The sequence below is a fragment of the Scyliorhinus torazame genome, chromosome 24, assembly GCF_047496885.1.
Source record: "Scyliorhinus torazame isolate Kashiwa2021f chromosome 24, sScyTor2.1, whole genome shotgun sequence".
Classification (NCBI taxonomy): domain Eukaryota; kingdom Metazoa; phylum Chordata; class Chondrichthyes; order Carcharhiniformes; family Scyliorhinidae; genus Scyliorhinus; species Scyliorhinus torazame.
Window position 1 is genome coordinate 41596220 of NC_092730.1, and position 16477 is coordinate 41612696.

General features: G+C 48.4%; 10 non-coding genes across 10 annotated transcripts; all 10 read left to right on the forward strand.

Annotated features, from left to right (window-relative positions):
• Window positions 1-4812: 4812 nt before the first annotated feature.
• Window positions 4813-4895, forward strand: trnai-aau (transfer RNA isoleucine (anticodon AAU)). Its single transcript has one exon. It is a non-coding gene; the product is annotated as a tRNA-Ile (tRNA).
• Window positions 4896-5570: 675 nt separating this feature from the next.
• Window positions 5571-5642, forward strand: trnag-ucc (transfer RNA glycine (anticodon UCC)). Its single transcript has one exon. It is a non-coding gene; the product is annotated as a tRNA-Gly (tRNA).
• A 1160-nt stretch (window positions 5643-6802) lies between these two features.
• Window positions 6803-6885, forward strand: trnal-aag (transfer RNA leucine (anticodon AAG)). Its single transcript has one exon. It is a non-coding gene; the product is annotated as a tRNA-Leu (tRNA).
• A 675-nt stretch (window positions 6886-7560) lies between these two features.
• Window positions 7561-7632, forward strand: trnag-ucc (transfer RNA glycine (anticodon UCC)). Its single transcript has one exon. It is a non-coding gene; the product is annotated as a tRNA-Gly (tRNA).
• A 1159-nt stretch (window positions 7633-8791) lies between these two features.
• Window positions 8792-8874, forward strand: trnal-aag (transfer RNA leucine (anticodon AAG)). The gene has a single exon. It is a non-coding gene; the product is annotated as a tRNA-Leu (tRNA).
• A 675-nt stretch (window positions 8875-9549) lies between these two features.
• Window positions 9550-9621, forward strand: trnag-ucc (transfer RNA glycine (anticodon UCC)). The gene has a single exon. It is a non-coding gene; the product is annotated as a tRNA-Gly (tRNA).
• Window positions 9622-10781: 1160 nt separating this feature from the next.
• trnal-aag (transfer RNA leucine (anticodon AAG)) lies at window positions 10782-10864 on the forward strand. Its single transcript has one exon. It is a non-coding gene; the product is annotated as a tRNA-Leu (tRNA).
• Window positions 10865-11539: 675 nt separating this feature from the next.
• Window positions 11540-11611, forward strand: trnag-ucc (transfer RNA glycine (anticodon UCC)). Its single transcript has one exon. It is a non-coding gene; the product is annotated as a tRNA-Gly (tRNA).
• Window positions 11612-12771: 1160 nt separating this feature from the next.
• trnal-aag (transfer RNA leucine (anticodon AAG)) lies at window positions 12772-12854 on the forward strand. The gene has a single exon. It is a non-coding gene; the product is annotated as a tRNA-Leu (tRNA).
• Window positions 12855-15984: 3130 nt separating this feature from the next.
• Window positions 15985-16067, forward strand: trnal-aag (transfer RNA leucine (anticodon AAG)). The gene has a single exon. It is a non-coding gene; the product is annotated as a tRNA-Leu (tRNA).
• The last annotated feature ends 410 nt before the right edge of the window (window positions 16068-16477 follow it).

The following is a 16477-nucleotide window of genomic DNA, read 5'->3' on the forward strand; positions in this document are numbered from 1 at the left end:
GAGGAACAGGTCGGCGGGAGTTCGGTCTTTGTTGATTGCAGCAAACTGATCAATGCAGCAATGAGAAGCTCGTTAAACACCAGCGGCTTGGAGAAGGACGGCACTCAGATAGAGGACTCTGGCTGGAGTGCAAAAATAGGAAAAGCACATGAAGTGTGAAAAGAAATTACGATGAATATAGAATTTAAATCGATTTGTGCACGGAGCATATGTTTTGTCACAAAGCGTTAGGATGGCCGAGCGGTCGAAGGCGCTGAGTTAAGTTTGCAGTCTCCTCTGGAAGCGTGCGTTCGAATTCCCTTCTGACATTAACATTTCTTCCACGAAGTTATGTTCCTCAAACAAAATGTTCAACCCCAGGAAGATCCAATACCTCCGGTTCAATTGGGAAATGGTGGCCTCAGGACATGAGATGAACTTCCTCCTGTGTGGACACAGAAGGGGTTCTTTGGCGACTTGTCTGTGAAAGCGGCACCAGAAGCAGCTGTGGAGAGAGATTCCAGTCGCCAGGATGCAACTGTCTAATTGGAGCTTTCACGCCGCTCAGATCTTAGACTCTCAATACCTTCGCGTGAGGAACAGGTAGGCGGCAGCTCGGTCTTTGTTGATTGGAGCAAACTGATCAATGCAGCAATGAAAAGCTCCTTAACCCCCCAGCGGCTTGGAGAAAGATCGCACTCAGATGCAGGTCTCTGGCTGGGGTTCAAAAATAGGAAAAGCACATCTTGTTTGAAAGGAAATTACGAAGAAGATAGAATTTAAATCGATTTGTGCACGGAGCATATCTGTTGCCACAGCGCGGCAGGGTGGCCGAACGTTCGAAGGCGCTGCTTTAAGGTCCCAGTCGCAGCATTAAGATCGCAGTCTTCTCTGAGGCCTGTGTTCGACTCCCACTTCTGACATTAACTTTTCTTCCACGAGGTTACATTTCTCCAGCAAAATGTTCAACTACCAAACATCCAATACCTCCAATTCAATGGGGAACCGTTGGCCTCAGGACGTGAGATTCCTGCTTAAATTGGCACAGCAATACCCCACTGGCAAAATCCCAGCTAGTGACCGGATAATCTGCTCAGTGACTCTGGTTGAGGAATTAATATGGATCCCAGGACTCCGGGCAAAATTCCTCTTCACTTGTTGTAAATAGTCTTGCTGGTTGGATTGTCGAGGTGACTCATTTAACCTCTCACATAATCCTCTTCTGCCGCTTTTACTGCATGAAACTCCTCCTGTTTGGACACTGAAGGTGTTTTTTGGCTACTTGTCTGTGAATGCAGAAGCAGCTGTGGAGAGAGATTCCAGTCGCGAGAATGCAACTCTATAATTGCATGCTTCACGCCGCTCAGATCTTAGACTCTCAATAGCTTCGTGTGAGGAACAGGTCGGCGGCAGTTCGGGTTTTTTGATTGGATCAAACTGATCAATGCATCAATGAGAAGCTTCTTAACCGCCAGAGGCTTGGAGAAGAATGGCACCCAGATACGTGACTCTGGCTGGCGTTCAAAAATAGGAAAAGCACATCTCGTTCGAAATGAAATAACGGTGAAGATCGAACTTAAATCTATTGATGCACGGAGCATACCCTTTGCCACAAAGCGTCAGGATAGCAGAGCGGTTGATGGCGCTGCGTTAAGGTCGCAGTTTCCTCTGGAGGCGTAGGTTTGAATTCAACATCTGACATTAACATTACCTCCACGAGGTTACATTTCTCAAGAAAAATATTCAACCCCAGGATGATCCAATATCTCCCATGCAATGGGAGAGGTGGCCTCGTATCGTGCGATTCGTGCTTAAATTCCCACAGGAAAAAGCCCACTTGATGAATGGATAATCTGCTCAGTGACTCTGGTTGAAGCAGTAATATTAATCCCAGGACTCCGGGTATAATTCCTCTTATCTTGTAAATAATCTGTCTGGTTGGATTGTCGCGGTTACTCAGTTGACTTCTCCCAGAGTCCTCTTCTGCCGCCTTTACTGGATGAACGTCCTCCTGTTTGGACACTGCAGGGGTTCTTTGGCTACTTGTCTGTGAAAGCAGCAAGAGAAGCAGCTGTGGAGAAAGATTCCAGTCGCAAGAATGCAACAGTCTAATTGCATCCTTCACGGCGCTCAGATCTACGACTCTCAATAATGAGGAACAGGTCGGCGGCAGTTTGGTCTTTGTTGATTGGAGCAAACAGGTCAATGCAGCGTTGAGAAGCTCCATAACCCCCAGCGGCTTGGAGAAGGATGCCAGTCGGATGCAAGACTCTGGCTGTGGTTCAAAAATAGGAAAATCACATCGAGTTTAGAATGAAATGATGATTAAGAAAGATCTCAAATCGATTTGTGCACGGAGCAGGGCTTCTGCCAGAGCGCCTCAGGATGGCCGAGCGATCGTAGACACTGCATTCAGGTAGCAGTTTCCTCTGGAGGCGTGTGTTCGAATCCCACTGCTGACATTAACTTTTCGTCCACGAGGTTACATTTCTGCAGCAAAATGTTCAACCTCAGGAAGGTCAAATAACTCAGATACAATGGGGAAGCGGTGGCCTCAGGACATGAGATTCCTGCTTCGATTCGCACAAGAAGACCGTACAGATAGAAACCCAATTCATGGCTGGATGATCTGCTCAGTGACTCTGGTTGAGGAATTAACATTGATCCCAGGACTCCGGGTAAAATTCTCTTCTCTTGTTGTGAGTAGTTTGGTTGGTTGGATTGTCAAGGTAAACTCAGTTTTTCGAAGAGGTCACAAAGATGATTGATGCAGGTAGGGCAGTGGATGTTATCTATATGGACTTCAGTAAGGCCTTTGACAAGGTCCCTCATGGTAGACCGGCACAAAAATTGAAGTCACACGGGATCAGGGGTGAGCTGGCAAGTTAGATCGAGAACTGGTTAGGTCATAGAAGACAGAGTGCAGCAATGGAAGGGTGATTTCCTAATTGGAGGGCTGTGACTAGTGGTGTTCCGCAGGGATCAGTGCTGGGACCTTTGCTGTTCGTAGAAAACATAAATGATTTGGAGGAAAATGTAACTGGTCTGCTAAGTAAGTTTGCAGACGACACACAGGTTGGTGGAATTGCGGATAGAGATGAGGACAGTCAGCGGATGCCGCAGGATTTAGATCGTTTGGAGACGTGGGTGGAGAGATGGCAGATGGCGTTTAATCCGGACAAATGTGAGGTAATGCATTTTGGAAGGTCTAATGGAGGTAGGGAATATACAGTGAATGGTAGAACACTCGAGAGTATTGAAAGTCAGAGAGATCAAGGTGAACAGGTCCACAGGTCATTGAAAGGGACAACACAGGTGGATAAGGTAGTCAGAAAGGCATACGGCATGCTTGCCTTCATTGGCCGGGGCACTAAGTACAAGAATTGGCACGTCACGTTGCAGCTGTATAGAACCTTAGTTTGGCCACACTTTGAGTAGAGTGTTCAATTCTGGTCGCCACACTACCAGAAGTGTGTGGAGGCTTTATGAAGGTGCAGAAGAGATTTAACAGGATGATGCCCGGTATGGAGGGCATTAGTTATGAGGAGCGGTTGAATAAACTCGGTTTGTTCTCACTGGAACGACGGAGGTTGACGGGCGAGCTGATAGTGGTCTACAAAATTATGAGGGGCATCGACACAGTGGATAGTCAGAGACATTTACCCAGGCTAGGGGTGTTAATTACTGGGCGGCATCGGTTTAAGGTGCGCGGGGCAATGTTTAGAGGAGATGTACGAGGCACGTTTTTTACACAGAGGGTAGTGGGTGCCTGGAACTCGCTGCCGGAGGAGGCGGTGGGACCATGGACGATAGTAACATGGAAGGGGCATTTTGACAAATACAGGAATAGGATGGGAATAGAGGGATACGGAACAAGGAAGTGTAGAAGATTTTAGTTTAGACGGGCAGCATGGTCGGCACGGGCTTGGAGGGCCGAAGGGCCTGTTCCTGTGCTGTACTTTTCGTTGTTCTTTGTTTTTGTTTGAAATGAAATGACAATGACGATAGAATTTAAATCGATTCGTGCACGGAACACACCGTATGTCACAGCGCGTACCGATGGCCGAGCGGATGAAGGTGCTGCGTTTCGGTTATAGTCTCCTCTGGAGACGTGTGTTCGAATCTCACTTCAGATATTCAACTTTCATCCGCGCGGATCCATTTCTCCAGCGAAGTGTTGAACCCGAGGATAATCCAATACCTCCGATTCAATGGGGAAGCGGTGGCCTCGGGACGCGAGATTCGTACTTAAATTCGTACAGCAAGACCCCACAGTCAGAAGCCCAGTTCATGACTGGATGATATGCTCAGTGACTCTGGTTGACGAATTAATACTGATCCCAGGACTCCGGGTAAATTTCCACTTCCATTGTTGTAAATAGTCTGGCTGGTTGGATTGTCGGACGTGAATCAGCTGGCTTCTTCCAGAAAGTTCTTCTGCCGCCTTTACAGCATGAACATCCTCGTGTTTGGCACTGGAGGCGTTATTCGGCTACTTGTCTGTGAAAGCAGCACCAGATGCAGCTGTGCAGAGAGATTCCAGTCGCCAGGATGCAACTGTCTCATTGGATCCTTCCCGCCACTCAGATCTTAGACTCTTAATACCTTCGTGGAAGGAACAGTTAGACGGCAGTACGGACTTTGTTGATTGGAGCAAACTGATCAATGCAGAAATGAGAGCTCCTTAACACACAGCGCGTTGGAGAACGATCGCATTCAGACGCAAGAGTCTGGCTGGCGTTCAAAAATAGTAAAACCACATCTAGTTTGAAATGAAGATGAAAATTAAATTTAAATCGATTTGCGCATGGAGCATATCTTTGGCCACAGTGCGTCAGGATGGCCGAGCGATCGAAGGCGCTGCGTTAATGTCGCAGTCTCCTCTGGAGGCGTGGGTTCGAATCCCACTTCTGACATTCCCTTTTCCTCCACGTGGTTACGTTTCTCCAGCAATATTTGCAACACCAGGACGATCCAATACCTCCCATTCAATGGGGAAGCGGTGGCCTCCTGGAATGAGATTCCTGCTGATATTCGCACAGCAAGACCCCACAGGCATAAGCCCAGTTCATCACTGGATAATCTGCTCATGACTCTATTTGAGGAATTAATAATGATCCCAGGATTCCTGGTAAATGTCTCGTCTCTTGTTGTAAATAGTCTGGCTGGTTGGATTGTCGAGGTGTCTCAGTCGACATCTCCCAGAAAACTCTTCTGCCGCCTTTACTGGATGAACGTCCTCCTGTTTGGACACTGAAGGGTTTTCTGGCTACTTGTTTGTGAAAGCAGCACCAGAAGCAGCTGTGGAGAGAGATTCCAGTCGCAAGGATGCAACTGTATAATTGGATCCTTCACGCCGCTCAGATCTTAGACTCTCAATATCTTCATGTGAGGAACAGGTCGGCGGGAGTTCGGTCTTTGTTGATTGCAGCAAACTGATCAATGCAACGACGCGAAGCTCCTTAACCCCCAGCGGCTTGGAGAAGGACGGCACTCAGATGCAGGACTCTGGCTGGTGTTCAAAAATAGGAAAAGCACAACTGATTAGAAATGAAATGACAATGAAGATAGAATTTAAAATTCTTCAGTGAGCGATGGTGGTATAATGGTGAGCATAGCTGCCTTCCAAGCAGTTGACCTGGGTTCGATTCCCAGCCATCGCAGAAAAAACTTAATTCGAAATTTTGGGCAGCAAGGTAGCACAGTTGTTTCACAGCTCCAGGGTTCCAGGTTCGATTCCCGGCTTGGGTCACTGTCTGTGCGGAGTCTGCACGTTCTCCCCATGTCTGCGTGAATTTCACCCCGGGTGCTCCGGTTTCCTCCCACGGCATAAAGACGAGCTGGCTCGGGGAATTGGTCATGCGTAATTGCCCTTAGTGTCCAAAAAGGTAGGAAGGATTATTGGGTTGCGGGGTGAGGGTGATAGGATGGAATTGAGGTCTTAAGTGGATCGGTGCAGACTCGATGGGCCGAATGGACTCCTTCTGCACTGTATGTTCTATGTCTATTTGTGCACCGAGCATAACAGTTTCTGCAGCTCGTCAGGGTGGCCGAGCGGTCGAAGATGCGGGTTAAGGACGCAGTCTCCTCTGGAGGCGTGCGTTAGAATCCTACTTCTGACATTGCCTTTTTTTCCACGAGGTTACATTTCTCCAAAAATTGTTGAACCCCAGGAAGATCTCATCCCTCCCATTCAATGGGGAAGCGGTGGCCTCGGGACGCGAGATTCGTACTTAAATTCGTACAGCAAGACCCCACAGTCAGAAGCCCATTTCATGACTGGATGATATGCTCAGTGACTCTGGTTGACGAATTAATACTGATACCAGGACTCCGGGTATATTTCCACTTCCATTGTTGTATATAGCCTGGCTGGTTGGATTGTCGAACGTGAATCAGCTGGCTTCTTCCAGAAAGTTCTTCTGCCGCCTTTACAGCATGAACATCCTCGTGTTTGGCACTGGAGGCGTTATTCGGCTACTTGTCTGTGAAAGCAGCACCAGATGCAGCTGTGCAGAGAGATTCCAGTCGCCAGGATGCAACTGTCTCATTGGATCCTTCCCGCCACTCAGACCTTAGACTCTTAATACCTTCGTGGAAGGAACAGTTAGACGGCAGTACGGACTTTGTTGATTGGAGCAAACTGATCAATGCAGAAATGAGAGCTCCTTAACACACAGCGCGTTGGAGAACGATCGCATTCAGACGCAAGAATCTGGCTGGCGTTCAAAAATAGTAAAACCACATCTAGTTTGAAATGAAATGAAGATGAAAATTAAATTTAAATCGATTTGCGCATGGAGCATATCTTTGGCCACAGTGCGTCAGGATGGCCGAGCGATCGAAGGCGCTGCGTTAAGGTCGCAGTCTCCTCTGGAGGCGTGGGTTCGAATCCCACTTCTGACATTCCCTTTTCCTCCACGTGGTTACGTTTCTCCAGCAATATTTGCAACACCAGGACGATCCAATACCTCCCATTCAATGGGGAAGCGGTGGCCTCCTGGAATGAGATTCCTGCTGATATTCGCACAGCAAGACCCCACAGGCATAAGCCCAGTTCATCACTGGATAATCTGCTCATGACTCTATTTGAGGAATTAATAATGATCCCAGGATTCCTGGTAAATGTCTCGTCTCTTGTTGTAAATAGTCTGGCTGGTTGGATTGTCGAGGTGTCTCAGTCAACATCTCCCAGAAAACTCTTCTGCCGCCTTTACTGGATGAACGTCCTCCTGTTTGGACACTGAAGGGTTTTCTGGCTACTTGTTTGTGAAAGCAGCACCAGAAGCAGCTGTGGAGAGAGATTCCAGTCGCAAGGATGCAACTTTATAATTGGATCCTTCACGCCGCTCAGATCTTAGACTCTCAATATCTTCATGTGAGGAACAGGTCGGCGGGAGTTCGGTCTTTGTTGATTGCAGCAAACTGATCAATGCAACGACGCGAAGCTCCTTAACCCCCAGCGGCTTGGAGAAGGACGGCACTCGGATGCAGGACTCTGGCTGGTGTTCAAAAATAGGAAAAGCACAACTGATTAGAAATGAAATGACAATGAAGATGTAATTTAAAATTCTTCAGTGAGCGATGGTGGTATAATGGTGAGCATAGCGGCCTTCCAAGCAGTTGACCTGGGTTCGATTCCCAGCCATCGCAGAAAAAACTTATTTCGAAATTTTGGGCAGCAAGGTAGCACAGTTGTTTCACAGCTCCAGGGTTCCAGGTTCGATTCCCGGCTTGGGTCACTGTCTGTGCGGAGTCTGCACGTTCTCCCCATGTCTGCGTGAATTTCACCCCGGGTGCTCCGGTTTCCTCCCACGGCATAAAGACGAGCTGGCTCGGGGAATTGGTCATGCGTAATTGCCCTTAGTGTCCAAAAAGGTAGGAAGGATTATTGGGTTGCGGGGTGAGGGTGATAGGATGGAATTGAGGTCTTAAGTGGATCGGTGCAGACTCGATGGGCGAATGGACTCCTTCTGCACTGTATGTTCGATGTCTATTTGTGCACCGAGCATAACAGTTTCTGCAGCTCGTCAGGGTGGCCGAGCGGTCGAAGATGCGGGTTAAGGACGCAGTTTCCTCTGGAGGCGTGCGTTAGAATCCTACTTCTGACATTGCCTTTTTTTCCACGAGGTTACATTTCTCCAAAAATTGTTGAACCCCAGGAAGATCTCATACCTCCCATTCAATGGGGAAGCGGTGGCCTCGGGACGCGAGATTCGTACTTAAATTCGTACAGCAAGACCCCACAGTCAGAAGCCCAGTTCATGACTGGATGATATGCTCAGTGACTCTGGTTGACGAATTAATACTGATACCAGGACTCCGGGTATATTTCCACTTCCATTGTTGTATATAGTCTGGCTGGTTGGATTGTCGGACGTGAATCAGCTGGCTTCTTCCAGAAAGTTCTTCTGCCGCCTTTACAGCATGAACATCCTCGTGTTTGGCACTGGAGGCGTTATTCGGCTACTTGTCTGTGAAAGCAGCACCAGATGCAGCTGTGCAGAGAGATTCCAGTCGCCAGGATGCAACTGTCTCATTGGATCCTTCCCGCCACTCAGATCTTAGACTCTTAATACCTTCGTGGAAGGAACAGTTAGACGGCAGTACGGACTTTGTTGATTGGAGCAAACTGATCAATGCAGAAATGAGAGCTCCTTAACACACAGCGCGTTGGAGAACGATCGCATTCAGACGCAAGAGTCTGGCTGGCGTTCAAAAATAGTAAAACCACATCTAGTTTGAAATGAAATGAAGATGAAAATTAAATTTAAATCGATTTGCGCATGGAGCATATCTTTGGCCACAGTGCGTCAGGATGGCCGAGCGATCGAAGGCGCTCCGTTAAGGTCGCAGTCTCCTCTGGAGGCGTGGGTTCGAATCCCACTTCTGACATTCCCTTTTCCTCCACGTGGTTACGTTTCTCCAGCAATATTTGCAACACCAGGACGATCCAATACCTCCCATTCAATGGGGAAGCGGTGGCCTCCTGGAATGAGATTCCTGCTGATATTCGCACAGCAAGACCCCACAGGCATAAGCCCAGTTCATCACTGGATAATCTGCTCATGACTCTATTTGAGGAATTAATAATGATCCCAGGATTCCTGGTAAATGTCTCGTCTCTTGTTGTAAATAGTCTGGCTGGTTGGATTGTCGAGGTGTCTCAGTCGACATCTCCCAGAAAACTCTTCTGCCGCCTTTACTGGATGAACGTCCTCCTGTTTGGACACTGAAGGGTTTTCTGGCTACTTGTTTGTGAAAGCAGCACCAGAAGCAGCTGTGGAGAGAGATTCCAGTCGCAAGGATGCAACTGTATAATTGGATCCTTCACGCCGCTCAGATCTTAGACTCACAATATCTTCATGTGAGGAACAGGTCGGCGGGAGTTCGGTCTTTGTTGATTGCAGCAAACTGATCAATGCAACGACGCGAAGCTCCTTAACCCCCAGCGGCTTGGAGAAGGACGGCACTCAGATGCAGGACTCTGGCTGGTGTTCAAAAATAGGAAAAGCACAACTGATTAGAAATGAAATGACAATGAAGATATAATTTCAAATTCTTCAGTGAGCGATGGTGGTATAATGGTGAGCATAGCTGCCTTCCAAGCAGTTGACCTGGGTTCGATTCCCAGCCATCGCAGAAAAAACTTATTTCGAAATTTTGGGCAGCAAGGTAGCACAGTTGTTTCACAGCTCCAGGGTTCCAGGTTCGATTCCCGGCTTGGGTCACTGTCTGTGCGGAATCTGCACGTTCTCCCCATGTCTGCGTGAATTTCACCCCGGGTGCTCCGGTTTCCTCCCACGGCATAAAGACGAGCTGGCTCGGGGAATTGGTCATGCGTAATTGCCCTTAGTGTCCAAAAAGGTAGGAAGGATTATTGGGTTGCGGGGTGAGGGTGATAGGATGGAATTGAGGTCTTAAGTGGATCGGTGCAGACTCGATGGGCCGAATGGACTCCTTCTGCACTGTATGTTCGATGTCTATTTGTGCACCGAGCATAACAGTTTCTGCAGCTCGTCAGGGTGGCCGAGCGGTCGAAGGCGCGGGTTAAGGACGCAGTCTCCTCTGGAGGCGTGCGTTAGAATCCTACTTCTGACATTGCCTTTTTTTCCACGAGGTTATATTTCTCCAAAAATTGTTGAACCCCAGGAAGATCTCATACCTCCCATTTAATGGGGAAGCGGTGGCCTCGGGACGCGAGATTCGTACTTAAATTCGTACAGCAAGACCCCACAGTCAGAAGCCCAGTTCATGACTGGATGATATGCTCAGTGACTCTGGTTGACGAATTAATACTGATACCAGGACTCCGGTTAAATTTCCACTTCCATTGTTGTAAATAGTCTGGCTGGTTGGATTGTCGGACGTGGATCAGCTGGCTTCTTCCAGAAAGTTCTTCTGCCGCCTTTACAGCATGAACATCCTCGTGTTTGGCACTGGAGGCGTTATTCGGCTACTTGTCTGTGCAAGCAGCACCAGAAGCAGCTGTGCAGAGAGATTCCAGTCGCCAGGATGCAACTGTCTCATTGGATCCTTCCCGCCACTCAGATCTTAGACTCTTAATACCTTCGTGGAAGGAACAGTTAGACGGCAGTACGGACTTTGTTGATTGGAGCAAACTGATCAATGCAGAAATGAGAGCTCCTTAACACACAGCGCGTTGGAGAACGATCGCATTCAGACGCAAGAGTCTGGCTGGCGTTCAAAAATAGTAAAACCACATCTAGTTTGAAATGAAATGAAGATGAAAATTAAATTTTAATCGATTTGCGCATGGAGCATATCTTCGGCCACAGTGCGTCAGGATGGCCGAGCGGTCGCAGGCGCTGCGTTAAGGTCGCAGTCTCCTCTGGAGGCGTGGGTTCGAATCCCACTTCTGACATTCCCTTTTCCTCCACGTGGTTACGTTTCTCCAGCAATATTTGCAACACCAGGACGATCCAATACCTCCCATTCAATGGGGAAGCGGTGGCCTCCTGGAATGAGATTCCTGCTGATATTCGCACAGCAAGACCCCACAGGCAAAAGCCCAGTTCATCACTGGATAATCTGCTCATGACTCTATTTGAGGAATTAATAATGATCCCAGGATTCCTGGTAAATGTCTCGTCTCTTGTTGTAAATAGTCTGGCTGGTTGGATTGTCGAGGTGTCTCAGTCGACATCTCCCAGAAAACTCTTCTGCCGCCTTTACTGGATGAACGTCCTCCTGTTTGGACACTGAAGGGTTTTCTGGCTACTTGTTTGTGAAAGCAGCACCAGAAGCAGCTGTGGAGAGAGATTCCAGTCGCAAGGATGCAACTGTATAATTGGATCCTTCACGCCGCTCAGATCTTAGACTCTCAATATCTTCATGTGAGGAACAGGTCGGCGGGAGTTCGGTCTTTGTTGATTGCAGAAAACTGATCAATGCAACGACGCGAAGCTCCTTAACCCCCAGCGGCTTGGAGAAGGACGGCACTCAGATGCAGGACTCTGGCTGGTGTTCAAAAATAGGGAAAGCACAACTGATTAGAAATGAAATGACAATGAAGATATAATTTAAAACTCGTCAGTGAGCGATGGTGGTATAATGGTGAGCAGAGCTGCCTTCCAAGCAGTTGACCTGGGTTCGATTCCCAGCCATCGCAGAAAAAACTTATTTCGAAATTTTGGGCAGCAAGGTAGCACAGTTGTTTCACAGCTCCAGGGTTCCAGGTTCGATTCCCGGCTTGGGTCACTGTCTGTGCGGAGTCTGCACGTTCTCCCCATGTCTGCGTGAATTTCACCCCGGGTGCTCCGGTTTCCTCCCACGGCATAAAGACGAGCTGGCTAGTGGAATTGGTCATGCGTAATTGCCCTTAGTGTCCAAAAAGCTAGGAAGGATTATTGGGTTGCGGGGTGAGGGTGATAGGATGGAATTGAGGTCTGAAGTGGATCGGTGCAGACTCGATGGGCCGAATGGACTCCTTCTGCACTGTATGTTCTATGTCTATTTGTGCACCGAGCATAACAGTTTCTGCAGCTCGTCAGGGTGGCCGAGCGGTCGAAGGCGCGGGTTAAGGACGCAGTCTCCTCTGGAGGCGTGCGTTAGAATCCTACTTCTGACATTGCCTTTTTTTCCACGAGGTTACATTTCTCCAAAAATTGTTGAACCCCAGGAAGATCTCATACCTCCCATTCAATGGGGAAGCGGTGGCCTCGGGACGCGAGATTCGTACTTAAATTCGTACAGCAAGACCCCACAGTCAGAAGCCCAGTTCATGACTGGATGATATGCTCAGTGACTCTGGTTGACGAATTAATACTGATACCAGGACTCCGGGTATATTTCCACTTCCATTGTTGTATAGAGTCTGGCTGGTTGGATTGTCGGACGTGAATCAGCTGGCTTCTTCCAGAAAGTTCTTCTGCCGCCTTTACAGCATGAACATCCTCGTGTTTGGCACTGGAGGCGTTATTCGGCTACTTGTCTGTGAAAGCAGCACCAGATGCAGCTGTGCAGAGAGATTCCAGTCGCCAGGATGCAACTGTCTCATTGGATCCTTCCCGCCACTCAGATCTTAGACTCTTAATACCTTCGTGGAAGGAACAGTTAGACGGCAGTACGGACTTTGTTGATTGGAGCAAACTGATCAATGCAGAAATGAGAGCTCCTGAACACACAGCGCGTTGGAGAACGATCGCACTCAGACGCAAGAGTCTGGCTGGCGTTCAAAAATAGTAAAACCACATCTAGTTTGAAATGAAATGAAGATGGAAATTAAATTTAAATCGATTTGCGCATGGAGCATATCTTTGGCCACAGTGCGTCAGGATGGCCGAGCGGTCGAAGGCGCTGCGTTAAGGTCGCAGCCTCCTCTGGAGGCGTGGGTTCGAATCCCACTTCTGACATTCCCTTTTCCTCCACGTGGTTACGTTTCTCCAGCAATATTTGCAACACCAGGACGATCCAATACCTCCCATTCAATGGGGAAGCGGTGGCCTCCTGGAATGAGATTCCTGCTGATATTCGCACAGCAAGACCCCACAGGCAAAAGCCCAGTTAATCACTGGATAATCTGCTCATGACTCTATTTGAGGAATTAATAATGATCCCAGGATTCCGGGTAAATGTCTCGTCTCTTGTTGTAAATAGTCTGGCTGGTTGGATTATTGAGGTGTCTCAGTCGACATCTCCCAGAAAACTCTACTGCAGCCTTTCCTGGATGAACGTCCTCCTGTTTGGACACTGAAGGGTTCTCTGGCTACTTGTTTGTGAAAGCAGCACCAGAAGCAGCTGTGGAGAGAGATTCCAGTCGCAAGGATGCAACTGGAGAATTGGATCCTTCACGCTGCTCAGATCTTAGACTCTCAATACCTTCGTGTGAGGAACAGGCCGGCGGGAGTTCGGTCTTTGTTGATTGCAGCAAACTGATCAATGCAACAATGCGAAGCTCCTTAACCCCCAGCGGCTTGGAGAAGGACGGCACTCAGATGCAGGACTCTGGCTGGTGTTCAAAAATAGGAAAAGCACAACTGATTAGAAATGAAATGACAATGAAGATAGAATTTAAAGTTCTTCAGTGAGCGATGGTGGGATAGTGGTGAGCATAGCTGCCTTCCAAGCATTTCATCTAGGTTCGATGCCCGGCCATCGCAGAAAAAACTTATTTCGAAATTTTCGGCAGCAAGCTAGCGCTGTGGTTAGCACAGTTGTTTCACAGCTCCAGGGTTCCAGGTTCGATTCCCGGCTTGGGTCACTGTCTGTGCGGAGTCTGCACGTTCTCCCCATGTCTGCGTGAATTTCACCCCGGGTGCTCCGGATTCCTCCCACAGCATGAAGACGCGCTGGCTCGGGGAACTGGTCATGCGTAATTGCCCTTAGTGTCCAAAAAAGTAGGAAGGTTTATTGGATTGTGGGGTGAGTGTGATAGGATGGAATTGACGTCTTAAGTGGGTCGGTGCAGACTCGATGGGCCGACTGGACTCCTTCTGCTCTGTATGTTCTCTGTCTATGTCTATTTGTGCACGTAGCATAACGTTGTCGCCAGCTCGTCAGGCTGGCCGAGCGGTCGAAGGCGCTGCGTTAAGATCGCAGTGTCCTCTGGAAGGCGTGGGTTCGAATCCTACTTCGGACATTGCCATTTTTTCCACGAGGTTACATTTCTCCAATAAATGTTCAACCCCAGGAAGATCTAATACCTCCCATTCAATGGGGAAGCGGTGGCCTCGGCACGTGAGATTCGCACTTAAATTCGCACAGCAAGACCCCACTGTCAGAAGCCCAGTTCATGACGGGATGATCTGCTCAGTGACTCTGGTTGACGAATTAATACTGTCCTCAGGACTCCGGGTAAATTTCCACTTCCCTTGTTGTAAATAGTCTGGCTGGTTGGATTGTCGGACGTGAATCAGTTGGCTTCTTCCAGAAAGTTCTTCTGCCGCCTTTACAGCATGAGGGACCTCCTGTTTTGACACTGAAGGGTTCTTTGGCTACTTGTTTGTGAAAGCAGCACCAGAATCAGCTGTGGAGAGAGTTTCCAGTCGCAAGGATGCAACTGTATAATTGGATCCTTCACGCCGCTCAGATCTTAGACTCTCAATACCGTCGTGTGAGGAACAGGTCGGCGGGAGTTCGGTCTTTGTTGATTGCAGCAAACTGATCAATGCATCAATGCGAAGCTCCTTAGCCCCCAGCGGCTTGGAGAAGGACGGTACTCAGATTCAGGATTATGGCTGGTGTTCAAAAAATAGGAAAAGCACAACTGATTAGAAAGAAAATGCGAATGAAGATATAATTCAAAGCGGGTCTGTGAGCGATGGTGGTACAGTGGTGAGCACAGTTTCCTTCCAAGCAGTTGACCTGTGTTCGATTCTCGGCCATCGCAGAAGAAATTTATTTCGAAATTTTGGACAGCAAGGTAGCATCGTGGTTAGCACAGTTGCTTCACAGCACCAGGGTTCCAGTTTCGATTCCCGGCTTCGGTCACTGTCTGTGCGGAGTCTGCATGTTCTCCCTGTGTCTGCGTGAATTTCACCCCGGGTGCTCCGGTTTCCTCCTCCAGCCCATAGACGTGCAGGCTAGGTGAATTGGCCATGCAAAATTGCCCTTCGTGTCCACAAAGGTAGGAAAGATTATCCGGTTGCGGGATGAGGGTGATAGGGTGGAATTGAGGGCTTAGGTGGGTCGGTGCAGACTCGATGGGCCGAATGGCCTCCTACAGCACTGTATGTTCTATGTCTATGTCGATTTGTGCACGGAGCATAACATTTCACCCAGCTCGTCAGGATGGCCGAACTGTCTTGCTGGAGGCGAGGGTTCGAATGCCACCTCTGACATTAACTTTTCTTCCACGTGCTTACATTTCTCCAGCAAAATGTTCAGGCCCAGGAAGATCCAATACCTCCCATTCAAAGGGGAAGCGGTGGCCTCGGGACGTGAGATTCGTGCTTAAATTCGCACAGCAAGTTCCCACAGGCAGAAGCCAAGTTCATGACGGCATGATCTGCTCAGTAACTCTGGATCAGGAATTAATAATGATCCCAGGACTCCGCGTAAATTTCCACTTCCCTTGTTGTAAATAGTCTGGCATGTTGTATTGGCGGATGTGAATAAGTTGGCTTCTCCCAGAATGTTCTTCTGCCGCCTTTACAGCATGAACATCCTCGTGTTTGGACACTGGAGGGGCTATTAGGCTACTAGCCTGTGAAAGCAGCACCAGAAGCAGCTGTGCAGAGAGATTCCAGTCGCCAAGATGCAACTGTATAATTGGATCCATCACGCCGCTCAGATCTTAGACTCGTAATACCTTCGTGTGAGGAACAGGTAGGCGGCAGTACGGACTTTGTTGAAAAGAGCAAACTGATCAATGCAGAAATGAGAGCTCCTTAACACACAGCGTGTTGGAGAACGATCGCACTCAGATACAAGAGTCTGGCTGGCGTTCAAAAATAGTAAAACCACATCTAGTTTGAAATGAAATGAAGATGAAAATTGAATTTAAATCGATTCGCCGATGGAGCATATCTTTGGTTACAGCGCGTCAGGATGGCCTAGCGGTCGAAGGCGCTGCGTTAAGGTTGCAGTCTCCTCTGGAGGGGTGGGTTCGAATCCTACTTCTGACATTAACGTTTCCTCCACGTGGTTACGTTTCTCCAGCAAAATGTGCAACCCCAGGAAGATTCAATGGGTCAGGGAATGAAATTCCTGCTTACATTCGCACAGCAAGACCTCACAGGGAGAAGCCCAGTTCATAACTGGATAATATAAGAACTAGGAGCAGGAGTAGGCCATCTGGCCCCTCGAGCCTGCTCCACCATTCAATGAGATCATGGCTGATCTTTTGTGGACTCAGCTCCACTTTCCGGCCCGAACACCATAACCCTTAATCCCTTTATTCTTCAAAAAACTATCTATCCTTATCTTAAAAACATTTAATGAAGGAGCCTCTACTGCTTCACTGGGCAAGGAATTCCATAGATTCACAACGCTTTGGGTGAAGACGTTCCTTCTAAACTCAGTCCTAAATCTACTT